The following is a 26,995-nucleotide window of genomic DNA, read 5'->3' as shown; positions in this document are numbered from 1 at the left end:
GAAAAACTAAAGTCCTGTCTCTTGGTAATAAACCTGTTACCATCTGCCAGGTCACCAGCAACACATTAAGGTTATGGATTATGGTTGGGTTTATTGTAGCCACAAGTTTAATATGCATATTTTTAGAAACTAGTATTTTAAATTTCTAATGACATCCCATAAATGTTGACATTACAGGGGGGTTTTTTTTTGTGTCTCAAATGCTTTTCAATGTAAGTATTCCAAAAGGGTGAAAATTCTATGGAAAGCATAACCAAACACAAACAATACCCCTGATCCAGTTGTTAAGTGTGTTGATATTAAGAGGTTAAAGGCATAATTTCAAAGGGGCAGAAACTGAGATTTTTCCCAGAGACTAATAGTAGCTGTAGATAGAGTGTGTCTGTGTGTGATGCGTGTATAGTTATTGAATATATATAACCTGTTAAAATGTATGCATGGCCATTTATTAACATTCCCTCTCTGTGTGTTAATGTAGGTGGTGCCACTGCCCTGACACAACATCCAATTGAGGCTGTTTGACTCCAGAAGAGGGGGCTGATGGGTGAATTTTCTACTGAGTGACACCCCCCCCCCCCCCCCCTCCTTCCCCCTCAGCTTTGAACACAGTACAGACAGAATCTGGCAGGAAAGTGGATGCTTTTACCTTCAATATAAAAGCACTCCCATGGGAAAATCTCAGTTTATTGTAGGATTTAATTTTTTAATTTTTTATTTTTTAAATAAAGGTGCAGCTTTTGTGTGCAACAGAAACAAGATGTGTTTTGGGATTTCAGTATTGAAAATGCAATTTGGGAATGTGAAAATAATTGTGACTTTTTGAGTAAAGTAAGTAAATTAGTTTTTTGAGTGTACTTAAGAATGCATATATCATACACACATACATCAGAAACATCCATCACCAACGCGCGCACACACACGTGTGTGTATTACTCCAATCAACGTTTTCGCGTCTATTTACCTATTTTATTTTGAAACACTTGCCTGGAAGTCATGTTGGTACAATTTCAAACCATTGACTGCAGCGCGAGCCCCGGGCTTCCAAATAAGGAATCCGGCTGTTGCTGCGCGCGGACACACAGGCAGGCAAGGACGCTCCAGAGCCGCGAGCTGGGGACGGCGGTTCCCGAGACACGCGCGAGCCCTCTTTGATGCGCCGCTCCATTCAGCGATCACATTCACCTGGAAGGCTGCGCGATCTGCGGACGAGAGAGAATTTCAGATTTGGAGAATAACTTTTTCTCAGAGGAAATCATAGAATTTGTGGAATTTAACTAAATAAAATATTACTGTCTTAAAAAGAGGATTTTATTTTCACAGTTAATGAAGAGCGGGGATGTTATCTGTGGGAACAATGTAAGAAAATAACAGCGGCAGTCGGGATTTTTTGAACCTGTTTCTTGCATTGGGCGCGCAGTCGGAACTAGCAGACATTCAGAACTCCTGTCTGAGTTTTAACCTCCTCTTCATCCTAGTAATGTCACATGTATTGGGCTCATTATAGGAAGAGATTTCCGTTCATTATCACACGTTTTGTGGACTTATCTTAGGACTTACCGTCTTTTGGAATTGTCGAATCCCCGTGAACGCACCGAGCTCTGACCATTGTCATTATGCATCAGAAGGACTGGTAACTTGCTCAAGGTAAAATCTTTCTCTATCCTTTAAAAAAATATAACTCTTGCTGCTAACTATGAAGTTTAAGGCACACATATTTCATCAGCACAGCTAGTTTCGACGTGTGTGCGCTTCTTGTTTTGTTTTGTGAATTCACATTAGGCGTTTTTCCCCCTTTTTTGTTGCCACAATAAAAGAGAAAAAAATGACCGAACTCGCAAAATACCTGTAGATTTATTGTGTGTTGCAACCCCCTGTACTGTCCAGTGTAGTTGAGGGTAGCGCTGTATGCTCAAGTCACACCCAACCGTGCTGCGCTCAGTCAGTCGCACCGCTGTGGACAGTCGCTGTCTGAGCTAGTTGGTGAGCCCCAGAGGATGGAAGAAGGCGCGTTCCTCTAGGGAGGAACCGCCACTTATCTCCGTGTAATTTAACAACTGGTCGCTCATTCACAGAGGTTAACCTGGAGCCAGAGCGTCATTTAGGGAATTCCGAGAATGAGTAAGGACAACTCTTATTCTGACGATTAATCTCAGCAAAATTAATTTTTTTTTGTAAATATGATTAACTTTACTTGACTCGTTACACACGCGCGTTATTGAACACGTATTCTCAGTGTTATTTTTTTAATGCATTTCTAGATACTGCGATATTATAACCACCAGCTGAAATACAAAGCTTATGCATTTTCAAAGCAGTGTGAAGCTTTGTCAGAGAGAGAGGGTTACATTTACACGCTCTTATTCTGATTTGAGTTTGACATTAATGTTTTCAAACAACAAACAAAAGCAAATCCCCTGTACCTATCCACAGTGCTTACTGGAGTCTGCGTTCTTTTAACATCATGGTATGAATAAAGACACAACCGGTCTAATCATCTGCGTCCCCTTTTTGACATCATCTAGCCTATTTGTTTCCTCGAGCCAATTTTAATCCTGGATATAATGATGAATCTTTTTTATGCTTTATGGATTTTACTTGCAGTAAAACACAACATATGTGCTCAAACTGTGTTTAGTAATAGGTGATGATAAAGCAGTGTGAAATTCTAGCAGAGGTGAAAGCAGAGACGGGGCAGGCACATGAGCGCTTTGAGCCCATCTCTGTGACAGTCAGCCTGCTATCACTCACTGACCGCCAGCAGTCCTATTTGCCAACAAAATGGGTTGTCATTCACTGTCCCCTTCTGGTGCAAGGAGCCTCCCTCATCTCTGCTACTGCTGCAATGTCCAGTCTTGGATATGCAGCATGAATGGTCGATGCCGTTTCTGTAAAACTTCAAAATTGCATTATTATTATTATTATAACCATTATCATTGGATTTCCTTTACTTTAAAAATAGTTAAAGAGATAATTGCTTTTCTCTGCATATCAAAATATTAAACTCTGACATGTTAATTTGGGGGGGCGCTCTAAAACACAGCCCATCCCCGGATAAGACTTCAGTCATGAACCACACAACAGGGAACATATAACCCCCACTCTTTAAGTTCCCTGTCCCTGAAAAACTGCACTGTATATTTTAATTTTAAAAAAAAGTTTGGCATCTCAACAAGTGATCTAAGGTTGAATGACGTTATTGAAAAACAGCCAAAAAACTGTTGATACTGGGAATTCTTGAAGGCTTTGCACCTTCATATGTTTTATCCTGAAATGTTGTTTCTACCCATGAAAATATCAGAACTCAGTTATTAATATGAAAGATTTGTATCAACATTTCTGCGCTTGAATCAATAACTGTTCAACAAGATATTGTGTAAAAGCCCTAAGGCAATAAAACACCATTGGAACTCAAAATAATGAAATTCTTGTTGGCTTTGAAAAGCCCGATGCTGCGTATTCATTCCAGGTCAGATGCAAACAGTAGGCTTGAAAAGGTCACATTATATTAAATACACCCTTGCCGCGTTGATTGCAAGTGTCGTCTGTGCATTATCATTTTAAACTCAACTCTCTGCTCTCCTTTATTGATGCATTTAACACATGTAAAATCCCCATCACTGTCAGGGACTTTAATTCAGCCGATCACCCCTCCAAGCTCACCAAACCTTACTTTGAACCCATGCCACTATCTCTGTTTAAGACATGTTGCATTCTCCAAAATCTCATGGTTGTTGTTTTAACACATTTTGACCTCTTCTTATTCTTGATTTTTAAGTTAAATGTTCAGATGACTTAAATTTGTTAGTTCAGGTTAATAACCCTGGGAGGTCTATATCATGACTGCCAACCACAGCCACAACTGTCGGATAAAAGCAAAATATACTTTTTGGATTTTTTTTAAATGGGTGAGTTAGAATCATTATTAGTTGTGCCCTGTTTGTCAAGATTTGGAAGGAAAAAAAAGGGTTAGTAACAAAGCAAGCACTTTGTGACTGTGGAGAGGAAGAACTACCTTTTAACAGGAAAAGGCGTCCGTACACTACAGGGGCAAAGAAGCAGAATTGAGGGTCATATGTCAACACAGAATTAATTCTACTAAACAGTTTAACTACAAAAGAAACAAAATGGTTGTTTAGACCTTCCAAACACTGACTGTGTTTTTCTTTTGGTTTTGTCATTGAAAGACAAGTACGTGTTTATGCGACTGTGCCAACAAATCCTCCCAACGGGTGCCACAAAACTCAGCCGAGAGCCAAGTGTGTGATCCTTTGTAAGCATATGTATTTCTGAGACAGCGCCAGGTCTGAGAAGTCTTGTCGCACCCCCTCCCAGGTAGCGATATTAGCGGTCAGCTGTTTCTTCTTCGTGGGAAAGAGAGCAGATAACAGAAATAGACTCAACAGTAGTGCCCTGGCAGGCACGGCTGGCTCCGAGCCACAGGGATGAGACAAGGCAGCAACACAACGCAGGCCTTTTCAGAAGCATTCATGCATGTTTTTTTTAGCCTACATGTCTCCCTTTGTTTCTGCATTTTACAGTCTCCTGCAGCTTTGGAAAATAACCACACTGTCGACTTGTTCCCCTTCCCTAGTTCTTCGCATCCACTGATCGCTGTCTTTTCAAACAAAGCTGCAGTGTCCAAGGGTGTGTGTTCTATCAGAGAAGCTCATATCTGAATTTGTGACATCAGAGGGATAAAGAGGAAATAGTGAGTCGAGGGGAACAGAGGGAGCCATTGAGAGGGGAGATGAATAGATGGGTGACGAGGAGACAGTCTGTGGGACGATAGAAGATGCATTAAAGGCGAGCTAGAGACAGAGAGCTGTGTGACGTAGACACACTGTGCCTTTCTGCTGCCTCGGAGCTCCACAGATCACTTTTTGTGTGACACCCATTGCGTTTTGGAGTAAATACACAGCAATCAGTCAGCAATGACAGGCTAGTCACACAGGCGCTTTAAAGGTGAAACATGTCAGCATCCAATGTCCTGAAAGTTTCTAATGGCTTCTCAACAGTACTGTGGGGAGGATATCTTTGCTTGGAGTGACTTAGAGGTTGACCAGATCCTGCAAAACCATTGGTTCCCCTAATTAGGGACAAAATGAGGAGCTTGGGAAGGAGCTTAATGAGCCTTGGCCAATGTGTATGTGTGTGCGCGTGCAAGTGTGAGAGTGAAGGGGGAACTGGCTGACAACCATATAACCGCCACACTGACTTAACACAACATGTGAAGCAGGGCTTATGAAAATAGTTGGCTGACTTAGAGGTAGGTGTAGCTGTAGCTTGGAGGTCATGGCAGTGTGCTTTTTGGTCTGATGATTAGTTCGAGGCCAAATGCTGGCACTGACACCTTTTTCAGACACAAAGTTTTTTTTGTACATGATTCCTGACAAAAACAAGCACACTAAATAAAAACTTAGAGCAGGCATATACTCAGTGCATGACTTTTGACAAGCAGTGGGTATGCAGTCACAGACTCCGTTTAATGTGGTGGGGTCTGTGACTGTTCTAAGGGAGATAATCACCTTCCTTTTTGCACCTAAATTTAGCACCAAAATATAAATTGGATATAAACCATAAAAAGACGCTGTAAAATATTATTTTGATAGATATTTGCACTGTTTCTGCAAAGCTTCAACTAGTGATGTATTGAAATGATGAGAGGTAAACAAAACAACAGCATGGTTTGTGATGGGAATCGAGAACCGCTTCTTACAGAAAACCAGTAGTCCAATTCCTTGGAATTGTCAGCCTGTCTGCCTATCGATCCTGCTTATTGGTTCTTGCACTCGTGCTGCAACTGGCTGATTTCAGTTCACGTTTCACAGGGAAAAAAAGTGACAGTTTAAAGTGTGGATATGGACATTTATTTTTTTAACTGCAGAACACAAACAACCACATTATGCTGCTAACCCAACTTTGGTTCTTTGCACAGGCAGCATGCTAATCCTAAGCTAGCCAAGAACCCAGAGTGAAAGCGGAGTGCATGCTGACCCAAGCAGCCAGACCCTGAACTTTAACAGGTAACAATCCTGTTGAAGCAGTCTCCTGCTACAGCCTCTATTCGTGTGTCTAAAGCAGAATCACTGTGGCGATCACTTTTTTATGCTGGTTTTGTTTCACATTTGTGTCTGTGGTCATAATTGTTGCTGCTGTGCAAAGTGTTTTAACATCACAGACTGTCAGACTGTGTGATTGGATATTGTTTTCAGGGGAGAAAAGTCCTGCTTTTTAAGTGATGAGTGTTTATGCACTGTACCCCTGTTTATTTCTCTGCTCATTTACAGACAGAATGACAGCCATCTTTAAAGCAAAGGCAACGTGTTGTAATCACTTAATCATTCCTGTGCTGAGGTGTAAAAGGAAGGTAAGGTATCTGTTGTCTGTAAACAAGTGTCTGAAGAACAGAGGAGCAAAACTGAAATTAACTAAACTTCACTCTGTATACCACGAAGGTCAGCATCGTGCACTGGTCACCAAATTTGTAGATTTCCTGAGTTTTTTTAAAAGTGCGTGTTGAAATGACACAATGATACTACTAATATTAGTGATATTATTAGCATTATGATTACTACTACTAACAATAATAATATTAGGAGGAATACTATGCCCAGTCAAGGGCAAATGGCAGATACCTAAACTCCAATAACCAGAGAGGATAAGCAATGAACTAAAGTGAGAAGAAAACAGCATCGTACTGGTACCGCAGACTTAAAGGCGGTCAGTGGTATAATTAAGTCTTTGGTTAGGAAAGCATGTTTTGTAGTACTGGTTTATTGATTTATCCAAGGCACTTGACACTGCTCACCATTCCAAAGAAAGAAGGCTTCAGAGTATTGAGCTATCTGAATAAGCAACAACATGATTTTACCACTGCCTTTCACGCTGAGGATAGTGTTGTTGAAACAGATTAAGGGCACCTGAGGCTTCAGTCTAAGTGAAACACAAAGCTGACTGTCCTGGTGTTCTTTATTTTTAGATCATTAGTTATATAATTGATGGGGAGAGACTCACGACTATGGAAGACACCAACAAAATTGATGAGGACTTTCTGAGTAAACTGTGAATTCTTTTTTGTGCGTAAATCCAACCAAACAAACGCAAAATTAATTAAGTGAAAATGAAATGTAAATAAAAAAAACCCCTCACTTTTGCAGAATCAGAACTTGAAGACCTGGAGACCGATTAGGTTAGGCAACTGAAACGATGAACTGTATTTAAGTGAAATAAAACACAACCACAGGGACCTGTACGTGGTTCGATTTATTTTATTGGGAATGTTAATGATGACATGATTATACACTGCACATCCTCTGTAATTGGAGGCACTTCCTCAGTTGCTACAGTTAGACAAGAACAAGTTCAGTCTGTCCTTGAATCCAGTCAAAAGAAACTAAGTGCAGCTCTCAGGATATACAAAAGGCTGAATAACTGGTAGATTTTAACATTGCAAGCCAAACCAGCTGCTGCTGCATGCTTTCTTAAACACTTAAAAATTCAAATGAACTTGCATTAAAGCAACTGGACTACTTTTTAGGTTTTTTTGAAGATGTTTCCCCTCTCATCCAAACACATTAAAAACACATTTTTTCACAGGGTTAAATCTTCAGGTGCATTTTGAAAAAGTGCCACGCAGATTCAACACTGGTAGCAAATGTTTAACACAGCACTGCCACTAATATACACTCGTTGGACATCTCTTTATATGCAGTAATAGGTTCACCCCCTACCAGTTATTTACAAGGCCATGCTGGAGTTGTCTAATTATGTGTCTGTTTCAGTCTATGCTTTCAGTGTGATTTAAGATTAAAATACTTCTCTTATCTTTCAGACCAGAACAGTTTTGGGTTGTTGTTGTTTTTCAGATAATGCTGAGCTACATGGTAGCATTCTGTCCTGTCAGTGTTTGTTCTTCTTGCTTCCTTTGGCAGGCCTCTCCTTTAAATGAGTTCTGGAATCTTAGTAGACTTTTTCCATTTTTAGGCTTCATGCTCTTTAAACATTTAGGCAGCTCTCTGGAAAAGGTGTAGCCTTGAGGTGACTTTCAGTGTCTCTGTCCTAAAGGACATGCTGCTCATGAATATAGGAGCTGTTTTACAAAGATGGGTTTTTTTCATACACTGGGGGTAAAGTCAGACCAGTGCTATTTCCTAGACCTTGTTTGTTTAAGGCATTAAAATGATTCAATTTGACTTCTGGTTAGCAGCCCATATTGGTGGAACCCTTGTGTAGTAGCAGTTACAGTATGTTGGATCTGCACTGCATGGCTGTGAGCTAAGGTCTTCAATTAGCACGATTCTCTTGGTTGATTGCTATTTTTATCTTCATGTTAGCAAGTGTGTAAGAGAAGCAGAGGAAACACCTTCACACCTCAGTCTGCTTCTTGGAAAACCCGTGATGACAAAAAGACCCAGCAGACTCTGTTTAATACACACACACACACACACACACACACACACACACACACACACACACACACACACACACACACACACACACACACACAGATAGTGTAAAAATAAAAAAAATATTAATATTAAAGGCTTAGCATGAGAGTTTTTTCTGTTTAGTCATTTCAGGTCAGAGCTGCTTGATAACTTGTGTTAAAGCCATAATTTTTTCTGAATTTCTATGTTTAAGTATGCTAATGAGGTATTATCCAAGTGTGCAAATGTGTGTGTTCTGGAGCAGAAATATTAACATTACTCAGGTTCAATTTTATTCTTGACATTAGAATCATAAAAATGATAAATACTGTCAACAAGTCATGCCTTTAGGTACATGTTCTGTAAATCAGACTGAATAGTACACCCACTCTGTAAAAACACACACAGGAATAAAAATGCAATTTCTGGAAGTAAGTGTTGCTGAATTGAAGATTCTGTAGATTTTTACTAAAAAGAAAAAAAAGAATTTGGTGATATCACAGTTGATTTCTCACATAAAAAGAGTTATTTTATAATATTTTTAAATATGCAAATTAGAAATGATTAAATGGCTGCGTAGTTACTAATTTGCACAAATATCCAAGAAATATATTAAGGTAAATTTGTATTTTGGACATTTTATTTCCACTAATTAAAAAAAAGAACAAAAAACAAACAGATGCCTTAAATAGGCAACACAAAACATCATAATGGACCAATGGAGAAAGTGGACTTTGGACATACTGAGATTTTTACCCAACTGCATCATGCAAAAAATGTAGCATCCCACATGTGAAAAGTAAGTACAACAATGGGACATGCTTTTTGTGTGTCACAGTTTGATTAAAACTGAATTTTCAGCTGCTCAGACATTAAGCTGGGGTTTGAATATTATTTTATAATGTGAGGCTTCTGTTTGCACTCTGAGACTTTGGAACGTTGTGAAATCAGAACATCGGTTTCTTCAATATTTCTCTGTTTTTATCAACCTTATTTCTTTGGTTTAACCTCTTGGGTAGTCGGGAATTCAGACATATGTGGCTCATTCTTAAAATGTCTGTTTTCAGTGTTTTAATCAATGCGTGCCTTTTTTCATTCAACAGGAAATCACAAAAATGTGAAAAAAAGCTTCTGGCAAAAATCTGCAGGTATTAGCTGAATGTTCAAAGGCTTCATTATAACTGAACAGACCAAGCTTTCAAAAGAAGCCCAACTTATCTTCACGACCACGGCATCTCTTTCCCTCTGTCGTGCTGCGAGTTAAAGAAATGCCACAGAAATGAGCCACATGCACGTAGGCCTGTTCATGGCATTTCCCCCCCACGCACATACTGCACACAGACACCTTGCTTGTGAATTCACAGATGGTTCACTCTGCTTCCTCCACAGATTTCTCAGCAGTAGTGTGACCCTCCTATTGGCTAAAAATATGAGTTCTTATCAACACATTATGCTGCAATTTCTGCACTTTCCAAACTCCTGGCACTTCATTAATTAATTCATTAAATAATCATAGCTCCATGCGTAGTCTCAGAAGCATTTTCATAAGCGTTTTGTTTTATAAATCACCTCTCTGGCTCATTTTGTATAGCCACATATGAAATAATGATCATATGTCTGCACATATGCGTGTGTCTGATGTCTTTTGCTTAAATGCAGACAGCTCTGCTGACCTTTTTCAGCATATTTCAAGAAAACAGGCACAGGTAGTTTCACAGCATGGGATGAAATGATCTTTTCTTCATCCTTTGTGATGAGACAGAGGGAAATCTTTGATCTGGAGTGGCTAGATAATCATCCGTAGCTAAGCCCTGATTTCCATCTCTATTCAACTCTCCCCTGGAAGCTCCACAAGCAGCCATCAACACTGGAACTAATCAGGGTTATTACCACTCTCCCCACTGAACGGCACACTTCTCCAGATGTAGGATCAGCTACGCAGCACTGAATAGCAGCGCTATTGTTTTTCATGTTGATGCTGTACAGCGCATTGGCTATTTGCTGAACCGTCAGGCCGATAAGAAAACAAACAAAGAGGTAGACGATTTCTAAAATATGTTCTTCCTACCTTGTTTGAACGTTTATATTTCTATTTAAAACATCTGACATCTGATCCGAGAGTTCATTGTAGAGTAGTTTTACCTTCAGTGAAGATTTGCTCTGTTTTAAAACCTCCTTGAAGTCGAACTTTAAGGTCTGACCTCGAGTGATGGTTCTCCTTTTCTTTGTAGCTCGTGCCAGTATTATTTGTGTTTAGGGGTAAGGAATCCTAACAAACCGAGAGGAAAGGATGGCTTCCAAAGTGTAATTTAGATGTGAACTAATGTAAGGATATTTAGCAAGAGTCCACAGCATCAAAGTAGGCAAATTCAATTGCTTGATTGCTTAAGGCAGCTCACAAGTTTCAAGTTGGATTCAATTTACTCAGGTCTCTTCGACGAGTCCTCGTGATCAAAGGGTTTTACATAAAGGATGATCAGAGAGTGTCCCAGCTCATGTGTGGGATATGTTAGTGTATGCTTAAAGTCAGCTCTCGTGTTAGAAAAATATCATCTTTACATTTGTGTCCACCTCTCATATCTAAAGCTTTAGATTTACACTAGATTTAGGCTCCTGTTTTGTGATGTCATTTCATGTGAATCTTGTTCATTTAATCAATGTTAATAGTTTAATACAATAAAATGATACCCCAGCTATCCCACTCTATTCTGACCAAACTATGCCATCCTCGTGGAGTCTATTTCTGACAAAGGCCCAGCATCCTTTAGCCCAGAACTACAATGTATGAAAAGATTTTGGAAAATTAGAAACATATGTGTTAACGTATATGAAATTATCCATGCATTTAATATTTATTGTATCTTTTTAAAATATCTTAAGAATAAATCTATAGAGAATAGGCATTTCTATTAGTTTGACTTTTCTCTAATTTTACCATTTTTTGTCAATAATTTAAAAAGATGCTTTAAAAAACTCTGTGAAATTATAGTAATTATTTGGACAGTGTATTAATTCATGTAAATGCTGTACTCTTTTTTATGGTGAAAACAATTAAATACATTTATGTAAAATCATAGAAACTATATTTACTGATATCTTTTTCTCATTGCATCAAAATTCACATATTTATATATACAGTATTAACTAATATTGTGAAATTACATTGTTTTTTTTTTTTTTACCTTTTTTGTTTTGTTTTACAGCGCAGGAAAAGTGCACAAGTTCTCCTAGCATACATTTAGAGGTCATCTGGCAGCAATTTGTCATCTTTGGAAACTTTTTTGTCTTTTCCAAAATGGAAAACATGTGGCCTTAAAGCGCTGACTTTCCAATCTGCCATTGTCAGCTGTGCTGTACAACAGCTCTGCTGAAGTGAAGCATTTATTTGTGACCCCTCCACGTTTCACCTCATTACATCTACGATGTTGTTTTACTGCACTTACACGATGCTGCAGTTGGATACTGAGCTCGGCATATTTTGTCGACTTGAGCACTTGTTAATTTGCTGTTATGCCCCTTCATGTGGAGCTAACAGTGGGCTAAGAAAGACAATTAAGAAAACAGGCTAGATCCGTTTGAAAGAGCGCAGAATAACTGACATTTCTTATTTCACATTTTGTATTTACTTATTTTCCCTTATTTAATTTCTTATAAATCAATTTGTCCTTTTCCCCCCACAAATTTTTTTTTGTACAAATATCTCATTTTCTTTGCTCTCCTCTCTTTGTCTTCTTAAATTTCTCTTCTCCTTTGTCTTACTTCTTTTTTTCCCTCTTCCCCATTTTTTTCTTAGATCTATAGTGCTTGATTTAGCTCTCCTCCTTTTTCATCATCTCCCTCTTCAACCTCACAAGTTTTCTCTTCTCAAATTTTGATCATCTGTGCTCTTTTCTTCTGAGAGCCATTGCTCTTAATGCTGCTTTCTCGTCCTCCCTTGCCCTTTCATCTTTTTCCAGCTCTTCTTCTCTCCCCTCCTCTCCTCTCCTCTCCTCTCCTCTCCTCTCCTCTCCTCTCCTCTCCTCTCCTCTCCTCTCCTCTCCTCTCCTCTCTGTGTGATGGATGGCGTGGGTCAGCATGTATCCTCTGACAGTGATAGCCTCTGTCAACTGTTCAGTGTCTGTGGCCCTCAGTGTTTTCCCTCTTTCCCTCCACAACTTTATCGTAGGTCTTTTCAGGTCATTGACTTAAGAGAAGTGGAAGAAGAGTGTTATTTGCTACTGTCTCACTTCCGTCCCGAAGAAACGGGAGATTTAATCCTGAGGGATGGTACAGCCAGTGGCTATAGACTCGGCTTCTGTTACAGTAAAAGCTGCTCGCTGCAGCTCTTTCCTGTTTTCCCTGAACAATTCACATTAACTCCAGTGCGTCCAACGAGACCACAGTCTTTCAGAAAAAATGCAAATTTGAGAAAAAACTGGTAAGATTGTTTTAAAATAAACCCAGGCAATTTGTGAAATTATGCTTGTAGAGATATTGAATGGTTTCATAAGGTTAACTTTAAGTACCAACACCAGAAATATTAAATCTACTCTATTTATTTTGTTGGCTTAAAATAAGGAATACAGAGATTAAATCTAAATAAATAAAATTTAGTAACACTGGCAACCTATAAAATACAAAATAATTGTTAAAGAGTAAGTTCACCACGGCTGCAAATGTGAACAATTGTAAGAACCAGAAAATGTGTAATTTCATTTTACTTCAACAAAAATACGTAAAATCAAGTACACAGCGTTGTCAAACTGAACAGCTAACATCTTTCTCCCAGTATACCCAGTCTCTCTCCGCCGCACATGTCCAAACCAGCTCAGTCTCTCCTACTTTAGCCCTTAACCATCCAACCTGAGCTGCCCCTCTGATATACTCCCTACTAATCCTGTCCATAATAGTGGCTGTCAGCAATGGAGCCAAAAGGTCACCCTGACTCTTCTTAACCGTCTTGCCTGTCTTGCCTGTAGATATGAGGCCAGATGCTTTCTGGTTTAGGGCATGTGGTGACTGTGAAAATGAAAAAATAGTGATGAAAATAGTATGTGTATGTATATGATTTTGTTACAGCTAGTCTAATGTTGCTGATGTTTGATGCAACATTTTTTAAGAGAATTTTCTCAGAGCCATCTGCCATTTGACGTGAGGTTAATGAGAGCAGGCTTAAAACCAAAACAATCAACAAAAAGTAACTGTTAAAGCTCTTATAGAGTTATTGTTTTGTGCCCTGCAACACTTCACACAGTTTTCAGTTTTCCTTTAGCACGTGTAAAACTGGCGGTCTTAGCTGTTGTCATGTTCAGTGACTAGTTAGGCACTGTGTTTTAATAACCCTACACTTCAGAGGGATGTGATTTAGATAATCTGTAAATAAAAATCTCAGATCCAACAGTCCTAAGTTAAAGGCTCTCTGCATAAATATCTGTAAAACTGTTGATGGCACCTGCAAGTAAAGTGCACCTGTGGTAGCTAGCATCATCCAGAACAGCTTGGTGTATTACATATTATTGTATACATATGTTATTGAGGATTCACGTGGCGTCATGGTAATGAGAAAATAATTATACAAAAAACATCTCATAAACTAAATATTTTGGTTGCTAGAAACAGAAAAGACTTCATTAAAGATTCAAATTTTTTAATTGCTTTTAAATTTTTGTAACATTTAATATTATTTAGTAATATTGTATTAGCGTGCTATAATTAGTAGCTATATTTTACCATACTGGATTATCTAAAAAAGATATTAAAAGTAAAATAAAGGTCAGGTATATTAAATGTTCTTTTTATAAATATTCTCAGCAAAATACAGATACTTAGTAAAACCCAGGCCATATTTACAACGTTAGTTAGCTCACAGTTTTTTGTGTTCACTAACCAGAAGGAACCTAGCTTGGTGGTTCAATTCTAAATCCTCCGTAAATCATGCCCTGTTCCTGAACTTTGCTCATCAAAAAATAAATCAATCAGTTATCTTTGTCAACATGGAATAAGAGATAATTAGCATCGGGGGCTATATGAGATAGACTCCTTTGGGTCATGTTAGCTAGTGTGGCTGGTAGCTTTTATGCAGTGAAAGAGACACACTCAAGAAAGAAGAGAAAGAAATCAACCTTGAAATCTAAGCGTAAATTGAAAATACACATAGAAAAATGGTAGTCAACAGCGACTCCTCTGTTTCTCTGAAAGAACATCTTGGCTAAAAAACTGCTCGTGTCTGCTATTCCACTGAGAATCTGCTGAGCTATTACTTCTCTGCATGGTTCACCAGCTGCTCCTCAGTAGACAGGAGACACTCCAGAGGGTCATTTTCACTGCTCCAGAAAATTGTTGGCTGCCCACTTTTCTCCCTTGAGGACATTTACAGCTTTCAATGCCTCAGTAGCCAGGAGCATCTTTAAAGTCTTGTTTCACCTGGGATGTTACCTGTTTGAAATGTTGAGTCTAGTCAATTTGATTGGTCTATCCAATCAAATTGACTAGACTCAAACACAGCTTTTAATCTGAAGGGGTAAATATGCTGTACATTTGCATTTACAGGTGAACAATATTGAAAAGAGCCTTTTTGATCAGTGTTGTAAACAGTGTGCCTCTGATCTCAGCTACAGTAGTGACAGCTCTGTTGGCTCCCCAGAGTTTTAGACACCAACCTTCTGTGGAGCAAAATATTAAATTGCAGTCGTGAGCATGACTCCGGGTCAAAGAGAGCACAGTGTGGGCAAAAAGTGACAAAAGGCACCAAATTAAGAATCTGTTGTCCCGCTTCCCCCTTCTCTGGTGTCTAATGAAGACTGAATGTGTTGGAAGTGATTTTTGTTGTTGGCCTTTAATTTACCCTCTCCACCATCTGCCCTCTCTGGAGTCGTCTCTGAATGCTTCATCTCTGCCTGTGCTGAATGAGCAGATTATATTTTTTTTTAATGTTGATGAAGTTTGAGTTTCTGCAGCTGGCACTGTTTTCACTGTCTGTTCAGCCACTGCTCATGCTAACTACCCAAGTCTTTCATTTCTGCCAAAGAAATGGGAAACAACATGCCTCACTTGCTGCACACTCAATGATTTTTCTTGGTGAAAGAACCATTTTCAGAACACCAAATGTTAAAAGTTTTATGAGCTAGCTATACTTTCCATCAGCATAAGAGCAGCAAAACAGACTCTAATTTCAATGAAAATACCACAGCCCATTACTTTAATGTAGGGTCACGTAGCAGAAATAACATGCAGACCAAAATAAGGGTTTTGTAAAAACGGAGAAACTGAAAGTTTGGGGCAGGAAACAGAGACGCAGCTCACTGTAAAAAGAAAAAAAGAAAGTGCTTTGTGAGTAAAAGAAGGGTGCAGGTAGCTGCCACAGGCTCACTATACATTGATGAAGTGGGCCTGTCAATGTGTGTAATCAGCCATGTACACCCTGGCCAGCCATCAGGGACACACAATCACAGAGTGATATAGCACACACACACACACACAGAGAGAGATAGAAAGCCATGCACAAATTCTCACTCAAGATCCATTAATTCACTGTAGATATTAAGCATCGGCAAGGCCTTATTACCAGCAGGGAAAAGTGCCCTAAAGCCTGTAGGAGCCCCAGGTTTGAGCTTTCTTGCTGCGTAACTCGTCTATTCCCAGATTTCATAGACTTTATTCCACTCAAATATATTTACCAACTCACACAGACAGTACAAAAAGATGGCTAACCCACCAATTGGTAACCAATACTAACCACGTATTGATTGGTCTTTCCTCCCCACTGCTGTCAGACTCCACAACAAAGACTTTAACTGAACAAACACACACATCCACACATGTGCAATAACACTAAGTGCAATAATCCTTTCTGGCATCGTTGTATTTTTACTCAGTTGTATATAGCATTCGTATTCTATTTTTATCTTATTGTATATTTTTATTCTATTTTATTCTACTGTATATAGTATATTATTTTATTTTATTCTATTCTGTACAGCTGTGTACTGTATTTATTCTTATTGTATTCTAATTTTTGCGTCATAACTTTTGCACTGTCCACTTCCTGCTGTGACAAAACAAATTTCCCACGTGTGGGACTAATAAAGGTTATCTTATCTTATCTTATCTTATTACTGATGTTGTGTTATGAAGTCTGAACATTTCCACAGTTACGTTTTGGTGGATCCAACTAGCATGTCAGCTATGGATGTGGCCAGTGACCATATCACGGACAGCACATAAAGCCCATAAAGTATTTACCAAGGTTACAGAGCACAGAGGCTGTCTTCCCTCCACAACATGTTCTCATCCCAAAACATAACATACCAACGCTATGTGACAACCCGTCTGTATGTTACACATATGGAAACATGAGAACTGTTTGGAATGAATCTACACATGTACATCTATTTGTACACCCTACATTTATTTTACTTTCTCATCATGAATCACTTTGGAAAGAACTATCTGATAGGGTTAAGGTTGTGGTTAGGGTTAGGGTTGGAATACACGCCTGGAACCGTGTTACCGCCGGGAGCGTCACCTTTCGCGTTCCTATGGGATGCCTCGGGACGTGACAAATCGTAGGTATGTTACACATTGGGAATGGTCTCCCCTCCAACCTCGATTTGTTTCTGGGTTGCCCCTGCTGGCCAGTGGAAAGAATGCATGTTTAAGTGCTTTCATATTGGCATCAGTTTTCAGAACCTGAAGATATGTCACTGATTTTACACTGCCTATGCCAACTCATTTTCACTTTTTAAATTTTTTTTATAAGAAATAAAATGAAATAAAAATGCCATGTGCAACTGATTTAGTACCTGTCAATGAAAGCAGCCATACCTGTAGGGGAAGAGCTAAAAAAAAAAAAAACCCACGCCATATATTTGTTATGTAGGGGTAAATGATTGCATAGCTGCAAGCAATAAATATCTTTATTAATAGTGTTTAACATTTTTTCAGTAAAAGTGAGTGATATTTCAGCCAGTTGTCAGTTTCAGTGCTTCACATACTTTCTCAAGACTTGCTTGCTCCTCTGCCCAGAGGTGTCGGTGGTGTGAGCCACAGGCTTCTGCAAAATCAAATGTCAAGAAAAAAATGTCCTACTTGAAGAGTGACAAAGCCCTGGAGTATCTTTTTTAAGCAACTATCATCAAGATCAAGATTAGACTTTCACGCTCAGATATATGAGTAGAAAGAGCCAAAGGACTACAGTAAGAATTCACAATATGCTTCAGGCAGAAGATAAGTTACTATTAATAGAGGCAGACACAAACTTGTGAGATGTTAGAAGGCAACGAATCTCATACAGTGTCAAGTAAATGTCGATTTTATATGAATGCAGTCAGTGTTATATACTGAATATTAAAAGTGTGCATGACCCTGTGTGAAATGCATGTATGTTGTGGGACATGTTTGGTTAAATCAGTCAGGAGGTGCTCAGGGGGGTATTTGTGAGTTGATTATGTATATTTAGCCAATGGGTCCATATGGAAGGTTGAGAGGGTATCATAAATCCATTACTTGGGGGAGGGATGTGCTGTGTGGACTTTCTATCCCCTTCCCTCAGGAAATGATTGTGGAAAAACTCCACAAATAGTAGCTGGCATTGGGTAATTGTGCCCTAAAGGTGTGTGGTGGTATTTTATTTATTTTATTTTATTTTATTTATTTATTTACTTACTTCTGCGCTGAAGAATCACACCAACAGCCCACAGGCGTTTAAAATGAGCGCAGCATAGACAGCGACTGCAGGGGGATAGATAGAGGCAGAAGGAAAAGAGATGACAATGACAGAAAGGAAAGCGGTGCTGAGAATCGTGTGACAGGTTTCCAGTGAAACTCAGTTGTCAGCTGGGGTGACGCTTTCATTTCAGCCTCCTAGTGGTAATTACAGGGAGGACATGTGGGGATTGAGGTGTCCTGATGTCTGCTGTTATCAACAATGAAGATGTGCAAACACAGTCACAGGGTGTCATTACCCTGTGGACACTTCTCAATTCCACTTTTAACCCCCAACTTTTAGTTTTAGTCCTCTATCAGCATCTGGGAATTGGCAATAACTGATACTCTGTAGTTCATCTTTAACTGTTAGTCTACCTTAAAAGTAAACACTACTTTGCAGTAAACATATCTGTACTTTCCTCCTTATGTTTTAAGGTGTTCTAACTCTATAACGAATCTGTGGCCCAAATGTGCCCTTCACCTGTAGACCAGTGGTCCCCAACCTTTTTTGCGTTACGGACTGGTTTATGTCCAACAATTTTTTCATGGCCTTTAAGGTGGTGTGGATAAATACAACAAAATAAAACCAGTACTGATACCACTAAAAAGAAGATTTATTCATAACACACGGGAAAAGACTCAGGGAAACCGAGTTAATGATAAAAACAATTGAAACGATAACAATAAAAAACAATAAAAAAATCTGAAAACCATAAATTTCACACCCGAGCCTCAACTCTCGCGGCTCGGTACCAAATGTCTCACAAACCAGTCCCGGTCCGTGGCCCGGGGGTTGGAGACCACTGCTGTAGACCATCTTTGACCTTGACTGGCGGTGCTGATTTGGAGTAAGTGTGGCTGCCTTACAGGTCCACGTTATGTTGCCAGTTGTTAGCAGTGTTGTGAAATCTGGCCAAATCAGGCCCAGACAGCAGTTACCATAAGCTATGAGCCGGGATATGGCAGTCTTAGCTTTAAAACACCCAAACTGGAAGAGCGGCTCCAGCATATTTTAGACACAATCAAAGTCCTTGGAACAAATAAAATAATTCTCAGAACTTTCAAACTCCAAGGTCTGTGGAGGAGGACTCAAGTTCAAGGAACATAAAACATAACACCTCTTTGGAGGTGATAGGGAATTCGTAATATGTCCATCCACCTAACTAAGCATAACCACTTCGCAGTGGGGGGTTAAGGTGGGACTGGGCTGTATCCCAACTGTCATAGGTGGCACCTATGACAGCTGTTACACCTTGTACAGCTCACCAGTTCATCACATGCTCCACACAGAGATACAAACAAAGCTATTAATACCCTGTTTATGTGCTTATGTATATATGTTTAGGTGTATATTCTAAAAGTTAAGGGCAAATATACTTTAAAGATGAAAATATAACATTATTGCATTAATTATTACATTATCAAATGTGGAAATCTGTGCTACAGTTTTTGAAATTTCTGTCCAGCTTAAATGTTTTTAAGAGACGACTGGGTAAATCAGAAAAAAACTGAAAAAGAGCAGAAATTGGTTTTTTTGCACTGACTACACTGAAAGGCAATGTGACAACACGTTTCAACTACTAATCAAATGTATGAACAAATATTTAGGATTAGTTTATTTCAAGCCAAACAGGTAACCAGTGTTACTTTTCCAGATCTGTAGCTCTATTTGTGGTGGGGAGATATCTTTTTTCAAGCAAAATGTATTATTTGTCTCATTAGAAGTGATTTCTTGTAAACCAGCATCCAATGGTCAGAGCCTGCCAAGTGCTTCACTTCAAGCTACAGCAAGATTACAAATACATCTTTCATTAAGTACTTTTTTTTAAAACCATAAAAACTAAATAAATGTTGTCAAAAGGTCACTAGGTTTACAACAATGAGGTCAACTGAAATATGACTATCACAGCTGGGAATTAGAGGGACAAGCTGAAATACTTTTCATATTTAACAAATGCACAGCCTGTAATTACCTTGAACAAAGACACAAAGAACCTCAGACAACATGCTTGTATCTAATTTTGTAACAGCAACAGAAAATGGCTTGAATGTGACTCTACTTATATTTATATGTCAATTGATTACAGATTTTTTTTTTTAAAGGTAGAAGCAACAGGAGATCGTCATTTTTCCTCTCAGGTAGCTTTTGTGTGGGGAGCTCTGTTAGCAGTGTTTTCTGAAACACATTTATGAATGGGTCTGAAAAGTCACTAATGATGAACAAGTGTGATGGTTATTATAACACAGATTCCATGCATTGAAATGAGATGGTAGATGTCTTTCACATGGTCCCTTCTGAGATATAGGTCATCATACTGTAGAGAAAGGTAGGGGTAAAACAGACCTTCTTGAGGGGAAAGACATTGGGAAAATAATTTAACACTGCTTAAGGTTAGGGTCAAATTTGAGACTGTAAACAATGATGAGGGTTAAAAGCCAAAAATAATGTATAGAACAGGGGTGTCCCAACTCTATTTTTATTGTGGGCTACATATAGTAAACCCTACTTTGATATTAAGTGGGCTAGATCAGTAAAAGTTACCTTTTTCTCAGTCTACAGATGTTTATTTGAACATTTAATCCTGGCGATCTTATGGAAAGAGACATGATAGATAAATAAATTCTGCTGTAGCTAATGAAAGAACTCTATCAGCATGACATTATAGGAAATAAGCAAAATTACATAAACAGTTCTGTTAGCTCATTGTCCAGACTGTCCTGTAATTATAAAACTGAAACTTTTTAATAGTACAGCATATTGTTTTTTTAGACAAGGTGTAAAAAATCACCCAGTAATTTTTATAACAGATAAAATAGTGAAAAAACAGGAACTTTTCTGTAATTTAAATTTTATGTCTTAATTATCTACTTTGGTGTGCTATGAATAACTGTGGGAGATGTCTCTACTTAAAGGAAAAGCAATAAAACTCAGTTAAAAGTCCAAAAGGAAAGGATACCCTTTCTGGCTCCTGGGCCCCTGAGCAAAAGAATATCCAATAGTAATACACCCTAGTATAAAAGCTACAGGGGTGACACACTGATGTGGCATTGCACAGCATTTAGTTTAAGTCCCTGGGCAGTGAACTGAGCCCACAATACTTTTATAGCTGCCATATACAACAAGCTTGCTAGTTAATTAAAAAAATGCTATATAAATTCAGTTCATTTGCTTTTGCATTAACTTTAGTAGTTGCATTTTTCCTCAGACTTTAAACTATTCAAATAAAATTATCCACTTTTTTATTTATTTATTTATTTATTTATTTATTTGCCTGAAACATATAGTATATGTTTTGCTTAATTGACATTTAATGACATATGTTGATTGCATTTAATTTTACACAAGGGGCGAATGTTGTTTCACCAGTTTTTATTTAGGAAATAAAAGTTGATGTGTCCTCTTCCCATTTCAGAAGAGGTGACAAAGGCCCAGTGTTCACTGTTAATGTGTTATAATAACTTAATTTGTCCCTTAATTATTAGGACTTAGATTAAGCAGGGCCAATGACCAATGGCAACATAGTCCCCATAAAGGTAAAATAGCCAGTCATGCACATTCCACTGTCTTTAAAGCAAACCTGCTGATTTTGATCATGCAAAGAAATGTAACAATGAAAGACTGCAGCGTCCTCACAGAATGACAGAATGAATGAAGCACACAGCTACAGATCAAATCCACCAAGTCATTTATTTCTCTGTGCATATCCACTTCGTTTGGACTCTTGCTTCCACAGGTGCCAGCTATAAATTCAGCTCCACTGATTTGTAGTACATATGGATTTTTTTCTCAGCCCTAAAGCCCCAGCCTAAAATAAGCTTTGTTTGGCAGCCTGTGCAGTTGTAAATCTGTCTGTGACATTTTGATAGTGGGTGACATACTTGTGGGAGGGGGGCGCAAATATCATTCAAATGAGACTGGATTAAAACGTGTCACTCAAAGAGTCTATTATCGACAGAACCAGCATAAGACACACAGAGCCAGTGCTGATAGGAAGCTCAGTCAGAGGAGCGAAGGAAGAAGGAGAAAAAGGAGCAGCAGGGCGGGGGGGGGGGGGGGGGGGGGGGGGGTGAAGTTTTAGGAAAAGAGAAGGGATGGGGGGGTGGGTCTGTCAGTCAGGACGTCCCTGTCAAACAGAGTGGTAAATATTTCAGCCGTCACAGCCGAGAGTAGGCAGCTGGTCCCCTTTGCATGGCAATGAGAGGAAAGGAGGCAAGCCCGTCTCAATGGAGCCCTTCAACCCTGGGAAACCTCCACACACAGAGACACACACACACACACACCAGCTGAGTGGCGATCACAGGACAGTGCAAGTCTGTATTCCCTCAGTCAGAGCCTAATAATCAGACACAACAATGACACAAATATGTTCTTAGTAACCCTCTGAGGTCTAAGTCATCGTCAATGACGACCCCATCCCTACATCCAAGCCCTAATCACAAGTCTGTGTTCTAGAGAAATCCGAAAACTACTAAATGTAAATCATTTCTGATTTGTTTCCAGTGTTGGGAAGGTTACTTTTAAATGTATTCCACTACAGATTACAGAATACATGCCCCAAAATGTATTTTATAACGTATTCCGTTACGTTACTCAATGACAGTAACGTATTCTGAATACTTAGGATTACTTAACATATTATCATGCTTTTTACAACTACATGAATGTACTATTGCTGTGTGATCTATTAGTATTACTGAAGGTTACTCTCCACACCAACACCAACTAATGTTTAAATCTTAATATAAATGAGTAACAGTAGGTGGACATTAGGTAAGGGTGCACTTTTTGCAGCGATCTCGTATAGAAACTATTCTGCGCGTATATAAAACAGGTCCGCGGCTCCGAACCGTAGCAAAGGGACCTCTGGCTGATACGTCGGGTTCATGTCGGCTCGTAGCTGAAAACTAGCTTTACTTTGTTGTCTGGGTCAACTTTGCTAGCGAGAGACAGAGAGAGGTGTTGAAAGACTGCTCCAACGGAGCTTATTATTTCGGAGGAAAACACGAACACAGTGTACAGTCGAGTCTTAATAGCTTACTTACAGCTGGGCTCGTCAGGCTCTCTTCTTGGCTGCAGTGGTTATTATTATATTTACATGCTTCCAGCTCCCGTTTCTGCTCCGTGACAGCTCCTACTTTTCCTTTCTCTCCCTCCTCGCTCACAGACACATCACGGGTATGGCAGTCCATTCTCCCTGCAGCACCGACTACACTGCCCATCAGGCTACATTCTTTAGGGCTATGCCTGTAACACTCTGCTATTGCCTTCATATTAAATCCTTTCTTGAATAATTTTTAAAAATATTTCTTCACGTCATTATGCGCAAGTAGAGGTGGCATGGGTCGTGAGATTGAGACACAGGCATTAGAGCCTCTTAATGCGTGTTTTGTTTGGGTTTCCACCGGCGTGGAATTACCAAAAATAGAGAGGACATAGCCGAACATATGAAACAGGAAAAGACCGCTGTGTAATCCATTTATTTCAACAAAGTAACTGTATTCTAAATACCACCTTTTTAAAAGGTAACGGTACACAATACAGTTACTCATATTTTGTATTTTAAATACGTAACGGCGGTACATGTACTCCGTTACTTCCCAACACTGTTTTTTTCACTTGGAATGATTGATTTATTTTAGGGTTTTTTTTTTTTTATTTATTGTGTGTTTTTTTCTTACGAAAGACTTAGGAAAACATGAAAAAAAACATTAGGGTTGGGGATCATCACTGATGGGGATTAATCCACTGAACTACACAGGCCTGGATAACAAAAGAGGCCTAACTGGCTCTGACTTCCATCCATTCTCTTCTGATCATCCAATTCAGAGTCACGGGGGGGTGGAGCATATCGCAGCTACCACAGGGGGAGAGGCTACACCCCGGACAACTCAGCAGTGTGTTGCAGGGCTAACACAGAGAGACAGACAACCATTTACACTCATATTCACACCTATGGGCAATTTAGGATCCCAACCTTTTTGTTTTGAGGCAACAGTGTTAATCACTGCACCAGTGTGCTGGCTCTAACCTGTAGGGAATGATATCTATTTACAGATCCTTATTCTATTTATTTACAGTATAATACTTTTGTGGCCAATAGTGCTTTAGTAAAGAAAGTGAGGTCTAGTCACCTTAGACTGGATAAGCAATAACAAATTAATGGATGGATGGTTTAGGAACTTTGTCAGCAAAGACCAAGTTGAGGTTTTTCCTTTGTTAAGACCAGGCATAATGAAAGATCACCAGTTCACACAGAGCCTTGGAACTTTCTTGGTTTGAACACAGAGATGAATAGAATTTGATCAAAGATTTGTTTCTAATTTTGTTTTTTTTCCCTTTTTATTTGTGTTGCATGTTTTAATTTAATACAGCATAAAATCTGTAGCTGTGCTACAGCTTTTATGCCAAACAATTATCAGAGTCAGATAAAATTTGGCACACAGGTCAGTAAAAGCTTATCTACAATGGCCCAGAGAGACCAACACACCGCACCATCAAATAACACATGCAGAACAAAAACAAATTAAGAAAAAGTACCAATCTTGCTAATCTTATGACACAGGCAGTGTCGTAAGACATGGTTGTGTTTTATACAAAAACTGTGTAAATAACACAAATCACAGTGGCAAAATGTTTCTGTTGGTGCAAAAAAAGGATCCACATGCCACAAGTAATGAAGCTACAAAGTCAGTGATGTTTGATAGAAAGCTAAAACTTTTATGTTTTTATATGTTCATCTGGAAACAGGTTAGTGTGTTCTGTTTGAGGCATTTTTTTTTATTCATTTCAATTTCTTTCTAAAAAATTTTAGTTGTCAAGTTGGTAGCATTTTTCTTTTCAACTTAATCTACATTGGTTGCATGATACTCAGAGGGAAATAGGGAACGACTTGCAATGGGTTCACACCGTCTTGGTTACTGTAACCATACACATTTAGGAGATACTTTGTCCGTGGGGCAGTAACTTCCAAAGTACTGCCTTCGTGCCTAACACTGGATAGCCACTTGTATTTTGGACCTCACTTTAATTCTAAAAAAAATGTGTCTTTTTAAAATTAGGTCCAAGGTTACCCATTAATGTATTTTATTTCGTATTCATACACACAAACCTTTGAACTGGAACAAGATTTCTGTTGTACTTTCTGATCTTTCTTATCATTGAACAAGATTCATTTGTCTCACATCTGCATTAGGGTGCATGTCTTTAGTCTATGAGAGGAGACTAGATAACCTGGAGATAATTCATCAGTAACTGAGGTAGAGGCCCAGGAACATTCAAACACACTGTGGGTATAGACACAGCGAAACTGAAACTGTTGAACGAATTGAATACTTTTGATTTAATTAAGAAAATAGTAAAAACTTTTACTTCTTCTTGTTCTGTTTGGCCCCAGAAGCTTCATTCATTCTAGATCTATTTCTGAGAGTGTACATTTAGTCAAATGTTAGCTACACACATACAGATGCACATCCTCCATATGCATAAAATATGGTTGAAATAATACTTGCAGTGCTATGGTGGCAGATAAATGTTGTAGGTTTGTGTAACAGAGGAAAATACAGAAAAGCAACAAACCCAGTGACAAGTAAAAGGATTGAGTAAACTGCTTCCAGCCAGTTGTCCCTTAGCCTCAAACTTGGGCTTTGAGGGTTTGCTACTGCGTCTTCCATAGGTGCAATGCTTCCAGAATGTCTCCACAGACACACTGAGACACATATAAACAAGTCTCAAAATACTCAGTGCAACCTTTATGTTGTCTGTCTACGAGTCTTCTGTAATGTTACATTGCTTGTTGGTTTCTATAGTATTTCTCTCTCTCTCACACATACACATATTGGCATGCCATCTCAGCTGATAATCATTTGCACCCACACAGTGTTATTGGTAGCAGTGTATCAGTATATGCACAAGTCAGCAGGACACTGAACATTAACTGACAATGCTGCAAATTTCTCAAGTGTAACTAATTTAATTTTTCATCACTGTCATCATTTTTCCATTAACAGTGTAGCAATCCTCTCAAGTCTTGCCATGTTTAGCTTTTCCTTACACAGGTTTTTATCATATAAGTTATGATGCTCTTTTTGAAATGCTTTTGAATTCAAGATCACTAGCATAATGGTTTAATCTGAGAAAAGTAACACATTGTGCTTGTTGTTTACTTTAGCCAGTTTGGGTACTGTCTTTAGCACATTGCATAACGAGTTAATGTTAGTGGCATTTCCTCCACTACACAACCACAAGCAGCTTTAGCTAAAAACTAGCCATTTTGGTTTTGGTGCTGTAACGCTGGCATCATTATCCCCACTTAGAGCCTCACTGCCAGTGTTGTCAAACTGTTGTCTGCTTGCCATTGCTTCTTCAAAACAAGTCAGTCTCAAGCGCATTTATCATCCTGAGCAAAATAATGTGAATACTACAAAAATGTAAAGACCATTCTCTGCCATCATGTTGGCTGACCTGACACCAATGTTGGTTGAACAGCTGTGCTATAACACATTTAAATTGCTTATAAGCTGAATTGCAATACTGTTAATACAAGTGGACAAAAACATCAGATGTTGGAGTGCATTACACTACATATAAAAGCCTGTATATGTGAGTAATCCCTTCTGCATGTACACGTTGGAAGAAATCATTTTTATTATGACCTTAAGAAAAACACAGACACTGTGTTTTTAATAATGAAGCAACATCATATGGGTGCAGTGCTGTAGAAAGGGCTAGGCTTACTTAGATCTTTTCTCTTCAACTGTGACTAATATTTCCAGGCAGAGGATGAATGTGCTGTAGTTGTTAGATCAAAGCAAACATAATGATAACCTGTAAGCACAGGAGCATGTGCAGTGCATACTGGTTGCAAGAAAAGACGTTTCTCAGGGCT

At 38.8% G+C, this 26,995-nt stretch overlaps 1 protein-coding gene across 10 annotated transcripts in view; it reads left to right on the top strand.

Moving 5' to 3' along the window:
• Positions 1–1,061: 1,061 nt before the first annotated feature.
• The window catches only part of adgrb1a (adhesion G protein-coupled receptor B1a), a 208,475-nt gene continuing 182,541 nt past the window's right edge, over positions 1,062–26,995 (top strand). For 8 of the 10 annotated variants that reach the window (XM_026184581.1, XM_026184582.1, XM_026184584.1 and 5 more), the window contains exon 1: positions 1,062–1,644. The gene's annotated coding sequence lies outside the window, so the exon portion shown is untranslated. Of the gene's footprint in view, positions 1,645–5,935; positions 6,024–6,287; positions 6,368–26,995 lie in introns of all 10 variants that reach the window. The other 2 variants (XM_026184577.1, XM_026184576.1) reach the window with 2 other exon arrangements.

The sequence above is a fragment of the Astatotilapia calliptera genome, chromosome 11 (assembly GCF_900246225.1).
Source record: "Astatotilapia calliptera chromosome 11, fAstCal1.2, whole genome shotgun sequence".
Classification (NCBI taxonomy): domain Eukaryota; kingdom Metazoa; phylum Chordata; class Actinopteri; order Cichliformes; family Cichlidae; genus Astatotilapia; species Astatotilapia calliptera.
This window is presented reverse-complemented; position numbering and strand designations above follow the sequence as displayed.